Raw genomic sequence first — 11,991 nt, forward strand, 5'->3', positions numbered from 1 at the left:
CCTTTGAGTCCATTGACTGATTAAAGCGGACCTGTCAGAAGTTTACATACGCCACTGTCCCTCAGAACGGCCCAGATGATGATGTCATGGCGCTGTAATCTGATCACCTGTGGCTGCGTAATAAAACGCCTCAAACTGATTCCTTCTGAGACATCATGAAGAAATGAGCCCAGACACTCGCCTGGTTCCTCCTTGGTCCAACTTCCAGAAGGTTCTACCTTCATCTGTAGAAACATCATGGGGACGGTTCCACAAGGACGGGTTCTGGTGTGGGCCGCGTACCGACCCGTCTTAACGTCAGCGTCTCGTTATACTTTGGTCCCTGAAATCATCCCTCTGTGGAATATTTATATTTAAAGTTAGACTTTATTAGACGTTTAGTTTCTGAAACGTCCAAAAGTCCTGGGATAAAAAACGTTGCCATCAAGCTGCTGTCTGGGACCAGATCCATCAGGTTCCTGGTTCCACTTCCACACACTGGCACTCTGAGCTACAACCTAAACAGGTTAAATGATTTCATGGGTGTTGCAGTGACAATAAAGATGATGATTATAACGTTTTCCCATCATGAACATGTATGAAGGAACAACTGGGTTGGCAGCAGCGCCACACTTCTGTACGTTGGCCACAGAAACATCTGCAGCTATTAGATATCAACATTTTAACAACTCGGACTCAGCTAGTCAGTAACATCTTTAACATTGTTGTTCAAAGTATTTCATTAGTTTTATGTAAAATGAAAACTCGCACCACAAGATGGCCTCCCATCCGACCCACACCTGCACACATCAGCCAGGTAACCAGGTGATACCCAAACTCAATGCCAGACACAAAACCTGGGTAACTGTTTCAACATCAGTTACATTTAAAATCATTGACATCCTTTCAAAATAAGATATAAATGTACTGATGTATTTCTTTATTCAGTAGGGACAATATGTACATTTAAGTGTCATATACTAAAGCACCTGTAGCTGTGGCTAATGTACCACGCTCATCACTGGAAAGGCCTTTACAAAAACAAAACATACGACGCATCCAATGAAAGCTAATTTACTATGAAATGCTAATATTCTCTGAACTATAGAGAGCCATTTCATGCCAAATTAGTTTTATTAATAAATTATTCAAATCAAACCTAAGGTAAATGAATGTGCCATGTAGTGTGTCGCGATACTACAATTTCAAACTCCATATTGATACCTAAAAAATATTGCATACTCAATACCATTTTTGATACCACAGGGAAAAAATGACAAATGATTAAAGGCGTAAACAACATTTTACTAACACGTTAAACTCACCTTTTCATTCTCAACATGGAACATGCTTCCTCAACAGAATCACAAATGCTAGTTAAATAAATGCTAAATAAATAACTTGACACATGCCTGGTAGCATGCTAGCCACAGCTAATCAAGCAACGCTAATGCGGACCACCGGTACCGCTAACAGCAGTAATACGTTTAATTTATTAAATTAAATTATGAACAAGAGCTTTAATTTGTTAACTTGTCATTTCGTCCTGAAGGTCAGGTGTCGGGTTAGGGTTAGGGTTTGGTTTCCCTTCTTTGTTTGCAAAATATTTTGTATCAATACCAAATTAGTACTGGATCTGGATACAGTGTTGGAGTATCTATACTTTTCTGAGTATCTATACTTTTCATTTACTTATCGATACTTTTGACAACCGTAGTCCTACGTTATAAAACAATAATCAAAATATAGATTTTTATTACTTATTTGATCATTTATTTGTCATTTATTTCGAGACTTATTTATTTCATAATGGAATTTTATTTTGTGACACTTTTACTTAAAACTTTATGTATTTTAGGGACTTTTTTATTTCATGTTGCGGTATTCAAATGATGGGGCGGGGCTTTTATTTGGGCGGGGCTTTCTCTGCAGTTCCCACTGCAGTTATGCAACTACGTAAAAAGTACAACCTTCGTGTCTCACGGCTTGCCAGTGATTTAGCTCCATGGTATGCTCGTGGCACCGAGAGTTGAAGCTGACTAGACTCCGTCCCCAGAGAAAACTCCGCCCCCTGATTTTAATATAAGAAACAAAATAATGAGAAGGGTATAGCTGTAGCACCAGGAAACACGGCCCGGTAAATACGCCTTCCCCTAAACTCAGTGGCCGGTTGTGTGGGTGAGGGACTCTCAACTCTCACACAATGACCGTGACACATTTCCCTGACTTCACACGCCATGCATGGCGTTTCTCACGCATTAAATAACAAAGCCCATCTGGGCTGGATGATTCGTTCTCAGCTCAGTCTAAACCCGCCGTCTGCGGTTTAGACTGAGCTTCTTTCATAACCATCAGTGATTATTCCTGCTGCTGCTACCAGAGCAGCAGCACGAGCATTTATACATAATTTTGGTCTTAACTTTATTCAGGGATTATTTGTACATTTGGTGTCTGTTTAACTCGGTCCATTCATGCGGGACTATCTAGAAGCAGAATGTTTTAGAAGAATAAAGCAGAAAGGTGGGATAGACTCAGGAAGCTGGAGTTCTGGCTGCAGCACTGTTATAAGAATTATTATTCTGAAGTCACTATGGCCTCACACCACTCGGACAGGAGGAGGCCTGGAGACCTGATGTCTGTGTGTAAGTTCCACTGTTTGCCGAGTGCAAGGCTGAATGCTGCGTAGAATGATTATTGTCAATGATAGACTGTCTTTGTTATGTCTCAAACCAAGGCCATGGTGCAGTATTAGGGGAAGCCCGAAAAGTGAGGCAGGCAGAGACAGGGCAGACAGAGACTGCAGCGGGACCGTGGGGTGCGATTACTTTCCAACTATGTGAATCTCTGCTCTGTTTCTCAATAAAAGTGCTGGAACGTTATACCACCGTCTCGTCATTTAGTAAAGATGGGAACTCAGTTACTATTGTTTAATATTCCACCCAAAACTCCCACAACAATTTGGCGTAAACGAACAGGATCTCCGACCGACGAGCGAGGGAGTCCGGGGACAGGAGCTGCTTTGGCCGGCCCGGAGAGGTTATCCGGCCTCTGGTACCCCGAATGGATTTTCAAGGGATGTGGAGGAGCTCCTGGTCTCGGAGCGTCTCTGGGCGTCGGCGCGAAGATCCGAACCTTTCTTTCATGAGACGGTAAGGGGATTATTTTCCAGCTCTTTTTAAAAACAAATGCGAATTGGTCAAAAAATGCTTGCAAGCTTTTAAATTTATAACCCCATTTAAAGTATACCTCAAGAAATTTTAAAATTAAAAACTGTAAACCTAAAAGGTAGTAAAAGTAAAAGCTGGTAGAAATAATGAATTATATTTAATCCTTATGGTAAATAAAACAGGGTTCGCAATACCGCATGGTGACTAAGGTTTAAACATTAAACTAAAATTCAAAATTTAATTAGAATACGTTTTCAGCTGAAATACGGACTTTCCCACAAGGGGGGAGGAGTGGCAGAGTGATTTTCACCTGGAGAACAGGTGACCGGCTGAGCAGTTTGCAGCTGGTCCATTAAAGTCCTCTTGTCTTGGGTTTGTGCAAGAGGCTGTCCACTTCTGTTGTGGATGAAAGCGGCAGGGATGCTTAAGTCCTTGACTGTTGCGAAGACGTTTGCAGCTTTGATAAGTGGGGACCCCGACCATTATACCAAAAAGGCGACCATCGGATGTGAGGCCTTTCATTTAGTTGGTCGATCGTGCTAAAGACGAGTAGAAAATAACAATAAAAACACAAAAAAAGGATAAAATAAATAAAAACAAACAAAAAAAAAAGTCTGGATGCAGAAGAGTCCGTGTAATGGGTAAAAGGCAGAGTTTCTCAGGGTCCAGCCTTGCCCCAGGGTGAGACGTTCGATTTCATGCTGTAAAACGTAGGGGCCCAGACGCATGACATGCATAAATGATTTGAAATGATTTGATTAAACAGGGACATTTCTCACATAGGGGTTATTATTATTATTACTATTATTTTATTTTATTGCAGTACTGCTACTAAATAATAAAAATAAAATTAAGAGAAAAAAGAAAAGCGAAAATTGAATAAAATGAATTAAAAAAAAAGGAAACGGAAACGGAACTAAAAGGCGTTGCACCGGGGAAGCGTTTACAGGGGGACTGACAAGAGACCTTTCCGTTATGGGTAAAAGTGTTCTAAACTGCTAATAACGACGTATAACTTTCAAAAATGGGTAAGCGTCTAGGTGTCTGCGAGACACAGAGTTGTATCCTTGCGGGACTGAAGCGTAAAACCGCGTGTGGACGAAGCATCGGGGGGTCGTAACCAGCGCACGCTCTCCGCCTTTTAAACTAAGCGGGAACTTAACGCGTTGAAAACATCTTTCGGCGTTGCCATAGACGTTTAAAAATTATGGAAAACACAGAACTGTTAAAGATAGTGAAAAAGCAGGCCTGCACGTGTTTGTTTGTCTGATTGTCATCATTTCTATGTATCTGTATGTATGCAACAGTACGTATGTATGTATCGTTTGTAATAAGGTGACCAGATTTCTGAAATCAAATCTGGGGACATTTCTTGCTCGTGGATAAAAATCAATACATCTCATCAAGATGAAATTAGGAAACGGGGACAGTAATGGTTTCATTTATTTTTACATATTTATTAATATTTAAACAACAAAAATCAAGTGTAAAAGCCAGGAATAATCCTCTCCACACTTTTAGTATATCATAAGATGAATACAATTAATAAATAGTGTTAATAGAAAACTAGAACTTTGGGTTGAGGCAAAGTGATGGGAGTGGGAGTGGAGGGGTCCAAGGTGGTTAGCAGGGTTTTTCAATTTTGTGTAGCCCAAAGAGCTCTGCCACCTCCTAAAGGTAGAGTGACATGAGGAAAAGAAAAACCAAAAAATACAAACATTTAGACTGTGGCTCTCTGTGAAGACGGAGTTCCTCCACCTTTTAAAAAAGTGCAACAAATACTTATTCTGTTCATGTCTACATACCTATGAGCAATAGGTTTTTCTGCATTAACATCAAAAAGAAGTAGCGGTCAAGCCCACAGGTAAAGGATGACACATGTTTCTTACTGTCACCTGGCCACATCAGGGGCCTGTGCATCTCTAAGAAGCAGATTCATTTCTGTCCATAATGGGCTATAAGCACAGCTCCACTACTTCCTGAACCTCAGCATCTCTTTTGTTTCCTTTCTTTCTTTACTGGACAAGCTGATTAATCCAGGTGTGTCTGGCTGGTTACTGAAGTCAGACACACCTGGATTGATCAGGAGCTGCTGAGCTTCAGGAAGAAGTGGAGCTGTGCATAGAGCCTGTTTGGGACAAGAAAATGGGTTTTGGTGTTGTGAGGTGAAACAAAGGCACAGACTTGGAGACCCCTTGGATCAGTGTGCAGCATGAGCATGTATAAACTTACACAAAGTGTGTATAACTACATTATGTGTATGGTAGTAGCTGATGTGTGAGTATATTGTTTGCTCCTATAAGGTGAGGTAACTCCGGTCAGTGAGTCGCTAACATGAGATCATCTCTGGTTTCTTCATGGCCTTCTGTGTCTGAAGAGCCATCAGCCCCGGTATCCAGAGGTCTGGATAAAATAAGAGGAGAAGAGGATATATTATGTGCAGAACTGACATTTTTAAAACACAAGAAAAAGATACAACTAATCTGCCTCTTTATTCTGTCACAGCTAGAGAAGTGCAGTGAAACTCATGTTCAGTGCAGAGACTCAGAAAGAGGTTATATCCTCAGACAATTGGGCTTCTCAACTCAAACCTGAGTCACTCTGTTTTACATAGCAAACTTTGCACACTACATTACTCAATACGTTACTTTATCACTTAAATCATGTCAACGCTTTATCACTTGAACTTTATTAATGCTCTAAGTAAAAAAAAATTCCATTATCAATCGTTCTTTCCATCAGTGTTCCTGTTTTCCTCAATTCTCATTTAATCTGCTTTTTGACTTCCTATCTTCTTTCTCTCTCCTCTTGTATCAATCTTACATTATTCTAAAACAGACATTATATAATTAAAATCAGTTCCAAAAACATTAGAATGTACAACGTGAAAACTTCCAATTATTGTTATTTTTATTATTATATCATCTGATTAAACACTACAAATCTAATTACCACAATATTTGGAGCTACAAGCAAAAACAACATAATAAATGGACATTAAACAGGTGGTTATCTCTTCCTCCATCGTTCTCAGATCATGTAGATCTTTTCTCATTCAGTTCTCCTGTTACTGACTCCTATTTTTTCATGAGGAGCTTTCATATATCCAAAGTGAGCAGTAGAAAAGCTAAACCTAAGCCTGGAAGTCTATGCTCATAAATCAGCAAAACAACTTGTAATAACTCTACTTAGAACTATCTGAAATATAAACCAAAGCTCACCAATCAGTTCTAAAACATCTTTAGAAGAACCCTTGTTGATCCCTGGAGAACCAGCGTACCAGTTTAGCGCCTTACAAAGAGTTTTCAATCATTCTGTTACATTTTATCCAAGTGTCTTTTACTGATGTGAGCAGCAACTCGTGGTCTTGTCTTACTTTTTATTGATAATTTTTAACCTGGACAAAAACCAAACATTTATCACAGGATCAGCCCGATCCAAATACTTACCATGACACAGGGCAGCTCCCCTGTAACAACGAAGTTACACTTCTTCTTCTTCTGTTTTAAAAGTGGTGCGCTCTTCTTCCTTTTCTTCTTCTTCTTCCTCTTCCTCTTCGTTTTAATGGCATCTGACATCCAAAAGGATCATTACCGCCATCTAGTGGTGCGCGCAGCGCAACCAGCTACCGTAACACATTTTCCCCCTCGGTAAAATCGGGGACATTTCCGGGGACAGCTTTAGCCGGGGACAGGTGGTCCAAAACGGGGACAGTCCCCGGAAATCGGGGACGTCTGGTCACCCTAGTTTGTAACTAAACGTTCTTCTGTGTGAATTAATTAATTTGGTTAAAATTATTGTTTATGGTTTCAAAATGATCATTTGTTTTGGGAGAACTGCAGCTCCGTAAGTCAAATGACATTTTAAGCATGGACTATGTTAACAAAAAGGTAAAGTAAAAGAGAGATTTAAATAACAAAGTTTGTTTTTTAACATTAAATATCAGGACCAAATTAAATTGATACACGGAGAGATTAACATGGCTTGAACGGAAATATTTCAGCTTTGTTAGAAATTGGAACTGGTAATAAGCCTAACATAAGCTTGTTAAGTTTACTGTTTTACAAATTTAGGCTGAGATCCTATCACTTGTTTTTTTAGCCCTAAAGTAATTTAAAATTACTGAGATCTCATTTCTTATAATAATAATGATTCATCACAAACCAGTCCACGTGAAAGAAGTTTAGATATAAATGATTTTTGATTTAAATAGATGAGGAAAAACTGTGCTTTGAACAAACTGTATGGAACTAAATATGAATTGCTTTCCTAAGGGTTTTCTATTTATTTATTTATTTATTTTTACTTGGGAATTGAATGCAACTAATGAGAAATTTTGAAAAGCGTCAAAATGTCGGAGGGCCACGTTACACGCATCAACAGTTACAAAATCATCTATGTTATTAGTTATGCTGAACTGAGGTGAACCTCAGAGGGACAGTATAACCTGAGAAGGACAATAGATATGATAAACAAATCTGACCATGATGTAAACATCTGAATGTTTATGGCGAGGCTGGGTCTGTGTGTGTTCTGGCCTGGGGCACGAAAACTATGTCAGAGGGGAAAAAATAAAATAAAGCCAGCTTCTGAAGGGTTAAATTCTAATTCTAATCTTGGGTTGTTTTGGGTAGCCTTCTTAATGTGCTGAATTATGGGGAAAACTCTTATCAGTTATAGAGAAACACTGGTAGCAAAAAAAAAAAAAACACTAAAAGGGAAAAATCATTGCTTTAAAGTTTCACCCTTGACCAATTAAGATTGAAAAGGTATATATAAATAAAAGTATTACTAACAGCAATTACACATGGTCAAAGGACCAGAAAGAAATGAAAAGTTGTAATAAGTTAATAATGTATGACATATTGGAAAAGACATAATTGTGCTCCTTGGAAAACTATTTAGTTTTAGTTTTTTTTGGTTCATTTCTTTCGTTTTTTTTTTTGTTTTCTTTCTTTTGGAGGTGTTTTGAACAAAGTTTCAAAGGAAAGGTGAAGAATCGATACCTTCCCAGGATCAGCAAGAAAAAGCAGAACAACATCACGTTAAAGTGACACTAAGGGGACCAGGGTTTTAACTGCATGCTATTAACACTCTTGTTTTTCTCTGAGTTATTGCTTTCAGATTAAAGGAGACACCACCTTTCTGCCAACAGAACACTCTGAAAAGACAGTGCTAGCAGTGCGGTAAGGAGTTATAATCAGATTTGGACACTAAATTATACTTAGTTTTAACCAAGTTATGCCAGATCTTCCAGCAGGAAAGGTGGTGTCTTAAAGATGTTTGTTGCTTTCTGCTATTAACAGCTCTATCTTTCTGCTTCTTTTTCTTTGCAAATAAACCTGGTCAATATGATAGGAATGTGCTAACAGAGAGATTTAGTCTCATTTTAGACATTCTCAGATGCGAGAGAATGCAGAAACAGTGCCGCAGTGCCATGGGGGCTGATCCTTGGGACAAGGACTAAAGGTGATGTCATTGACTTCAGCCTGATCCAGTTTAGAGTTTTATTTTGTCAGAGACAAAGTTTGATTTATTTTTTTATCCTTTTGTTTCTTTTATGTTTGTCATGTTAGAGGGAACACTGTAGTTAAAATGTTTGTTACTGTTTTGCCGTAATTTCTTTTCAACTTATGGAGCGTTTTCTTTGGCAAAAAATGCTGGCAGAATTCATTCTGTTTGCAGGCGTGAGGACTGGAGGATGGATTCTTGATGAGAAGAAGAATGTTGTGCTTAACTCAGACATTGGACTGAAAATGGACAATGAAGGACTATGACTGAAGCATCGGACAACCTTCGACAACAAACACAGATGAGTACTGCAGACACGACTTCATGCATTTCACTTCAGATTTTCTTGTACACAATTAAAACAAAACACACATTACGAAACACATTAGGATTTTGTAAAGGTGGAAAACTTTTCAAAAGCACCTTGATGGAATCATAGAGCAACTTAATAAATTAAGTGGGTATTATATCAACAGTTAAATAAATAAATGAATTAATTAGTTTTCACTATATAAGCAGAGTAATGTGAACTTTTAAATAGCATTTCATTTAATAAACATCTTAGAGTAAGCTGATTTCTGCTACTCTGGCAGGCATCAATAAAATGCAAAGAAAAGGTTACTGGCTAAAATGGATAAGGTTGCAATAGAATTAGCATAATGACATATCCTACTAACTAACATGGGTAAATTTAGGATTAAAACATCAGTGTAAAATGGGTACAATATTTATGGAGATTTAATATCTTTCAACTAGAACACAAATAACTCAATAGTCTTTTTAACCAGTTAAACATCCTAAGGGAAAAAAAACACATAACACTGAGTTTTAGCTAACTGTTAACCTGAGGGCTTTTAGATCAGGATAATTTAATGGTTATCGTCTTACATACAGAAAATAAGTAAGATTAATTTAATTAGATTAAATTATGGGGACACTTTGGATCTGGTCAGGATTGCTGGGGGCTGTGATGTTAAAAGTGTAACAGCTTGAAGGTGATATCAATGAATGAAGGTTTTCTCTCAGGAACATCAAAGCAGCAAAGACACCCCACATTGAAACTCCTGTTGTGCAAAGAACATCTTGAATGGGACGTAAGGTGAGATCCTTACAATGAGAGACGTTCCACACAGGGGGGTGTGGAGACCCCTGGGGCATGGCACCCAGGACGAGCTGCTGTGGACTTGACACAGCTGGTGGAACCAGAGGGACGACGAGGTGGTCCCACAGGTCACCTGACACCTAACGCTGACTGTAAAGGGTTCTGGGTTTCAGGGTTGCTGAAAACAGAAAGCTTCAGAGAACCTTAACCTTTCCTGACCAGGCACTCAGAATACATAGATCATAGATCAGCTTGCAGAGGCCTAGACAAATAGGAACGCAGAAACGCATTCATCCAAGAACTTCTTAATCGAAGTCCTTAGTCCTCAGTTTAAGAAAATAAATAATCACAAGGTACACAATGTAAGCTTTACTTTATTTTGGCATTAATTTGGGAACTAATTCTGATTTGCTTAAGTAACTTTGGTTGTTCAACATTGTTAGAACGTTTTCAAAAAGCTCTCCTGCTCACTGCTTTGTTTTGTAGAACCTTGGCATCCTTGAACAGTAACAGCATGGTATAAATATTTTGTCTTTTCTGTGCAGAACAGCACCTCACTTTCTTCTTAAAAAAAAGAGAGAGAAAGAGGGAAAAGGCTTTCACGTGGAAAGGCTTTGTTTTTCTCAGTTGGGTTTTCAAAATAAAATGGGAAATGTCATGAAACGAATATTTTGATGAAATTATGTTGCAGAGAACTTCAACTGTCAGACAACAACAGTTGAGGCACACATTGAAAGCATTCTGTTAAGAATTACTATGAATTTACTGCAGATACATTTGAACTTAAAGGTTACTCTTTTTAACTAATAATTAAATTGCAGAATTCTGAGAGCTAAATAATTGTGGACAGAAATATCTTGAATGTGAAAGTGCTTGGAGAATGTTTAATAAATGACACATGAAAGGGGTTTTGATAAGAACACTAATTACACCTTGTTTCTGTTCTCCAGTGGAAACAAGGACTCGTGTCTGCAGACCATCTTCACAAAGTGTTTTATTAAAGAGAAATGCAAAATAAAATGCTCAGTGCCCATCCAGAACTGAACGCTTATTATCATCCAGCCTAATCGTCCAGCCTGCGAGGAGGAACCAAGAAGAGAACTAGGGATGAACAAGCCAGAGAACTGAATGGCCTGAATGGCCTGAAGGCTTCCTTAACTTTGCGTTCTTGACGTTTCAGACCCTTCTCATATTGTGTTGCTGTTTGTTTAACTGCTCTGTTCCGCTGACTCACATGTTTGATTTTTTTTGTGTTATGAGAGCTACACTTTAATGTTACATCATGTTGATCAATATGGGTTTATGAAAAAATGGAAACTGTTCGCTTCAGACACACAAGGATCTATGGTTTATGCACCTTTTTGATTTGATATAGGAAGAACCAGGATCGGATTGGCTCTAAAGATCCTTTAATATTAGCTGGTAACGTTAACACTTAGATTTAATACAGGGTTTTCAGGCTCAGATTGGCCGAGAGCGGATCTCCCTGGGAGGGGGGCCTTGCCAGTTTTTACTACCCCCTGGGGGTAGCTTTTTCTGGGGTTCCCCTGCCCGCACTGAACCTCTCCTGCCTTTGCTCCTGGTGTTATAAGTTTGGAGTGGTGGATTATTGTCCATCGTAGGGGTGAGTGGAGAAAGGAGTAGGAGGGTATTCAGGGTGGGGAAGAGTAGACGGATTCGACCTTGGTTACTGAACAGGTTTTAGCTTATCTAGTCTAATGTAATTTCAAAATAATGTGCGCATAGGTACCTAAAACAGGCCTTACTTAATTAGATGAGCCCTAAATTGTAGATGAAAGCTAAACCTTTGATCTTGTGTGTTAAAGCTCTATGAAGCATTCCTGTTGATCTGTACTAAAAGTTCCAGCACTAACCGGTTCCAACACGGGAACCCTTTGGGTCCCACTTTACGAGTTTACAGAAATGGTTCCTCTGCTTTGTTCACATTTTCAAGTGATGGGTCATCTTGTTTTGTCTTGATGCTGACGACGCCATCATCAAAAAAAAAAAAAAAAAGAGAGGAATGTTATAAGAATTATTATTCTGAAGTCACTATGGCCTCACACCACTCGGACAGGAGGAGGCCTGGATACCTGATGTCTGTGTATAAGTTCCACTGTTTGCTGAGTGCAAGGCTGAATGCTGCGTAGAATGATTATTGTCTATGATAGACTGTCTTTGTTATGTCTCAAACCAAGGCCACGGTGCAGTATTAGGGGAAGCCTGAAAAGC

Source organism: Fundulus heteroclitus, chromosome 22 (genome assembly GCF_011125445.2).
Source record: "Fundulus heteroclitus isolate FHET01 chromosome 22, MU-UCD_Fhet_4.1, whole genome shotgun sequence".
In the NCBI taxonomy this organism is placed as follows: domain Eukaryota; kingdom Metazoa; phylum Chordata; class Actinopteri; order Cyprinodontiformes; family Fundulidae; genus Fundulus; species Fundulus heteroclitus.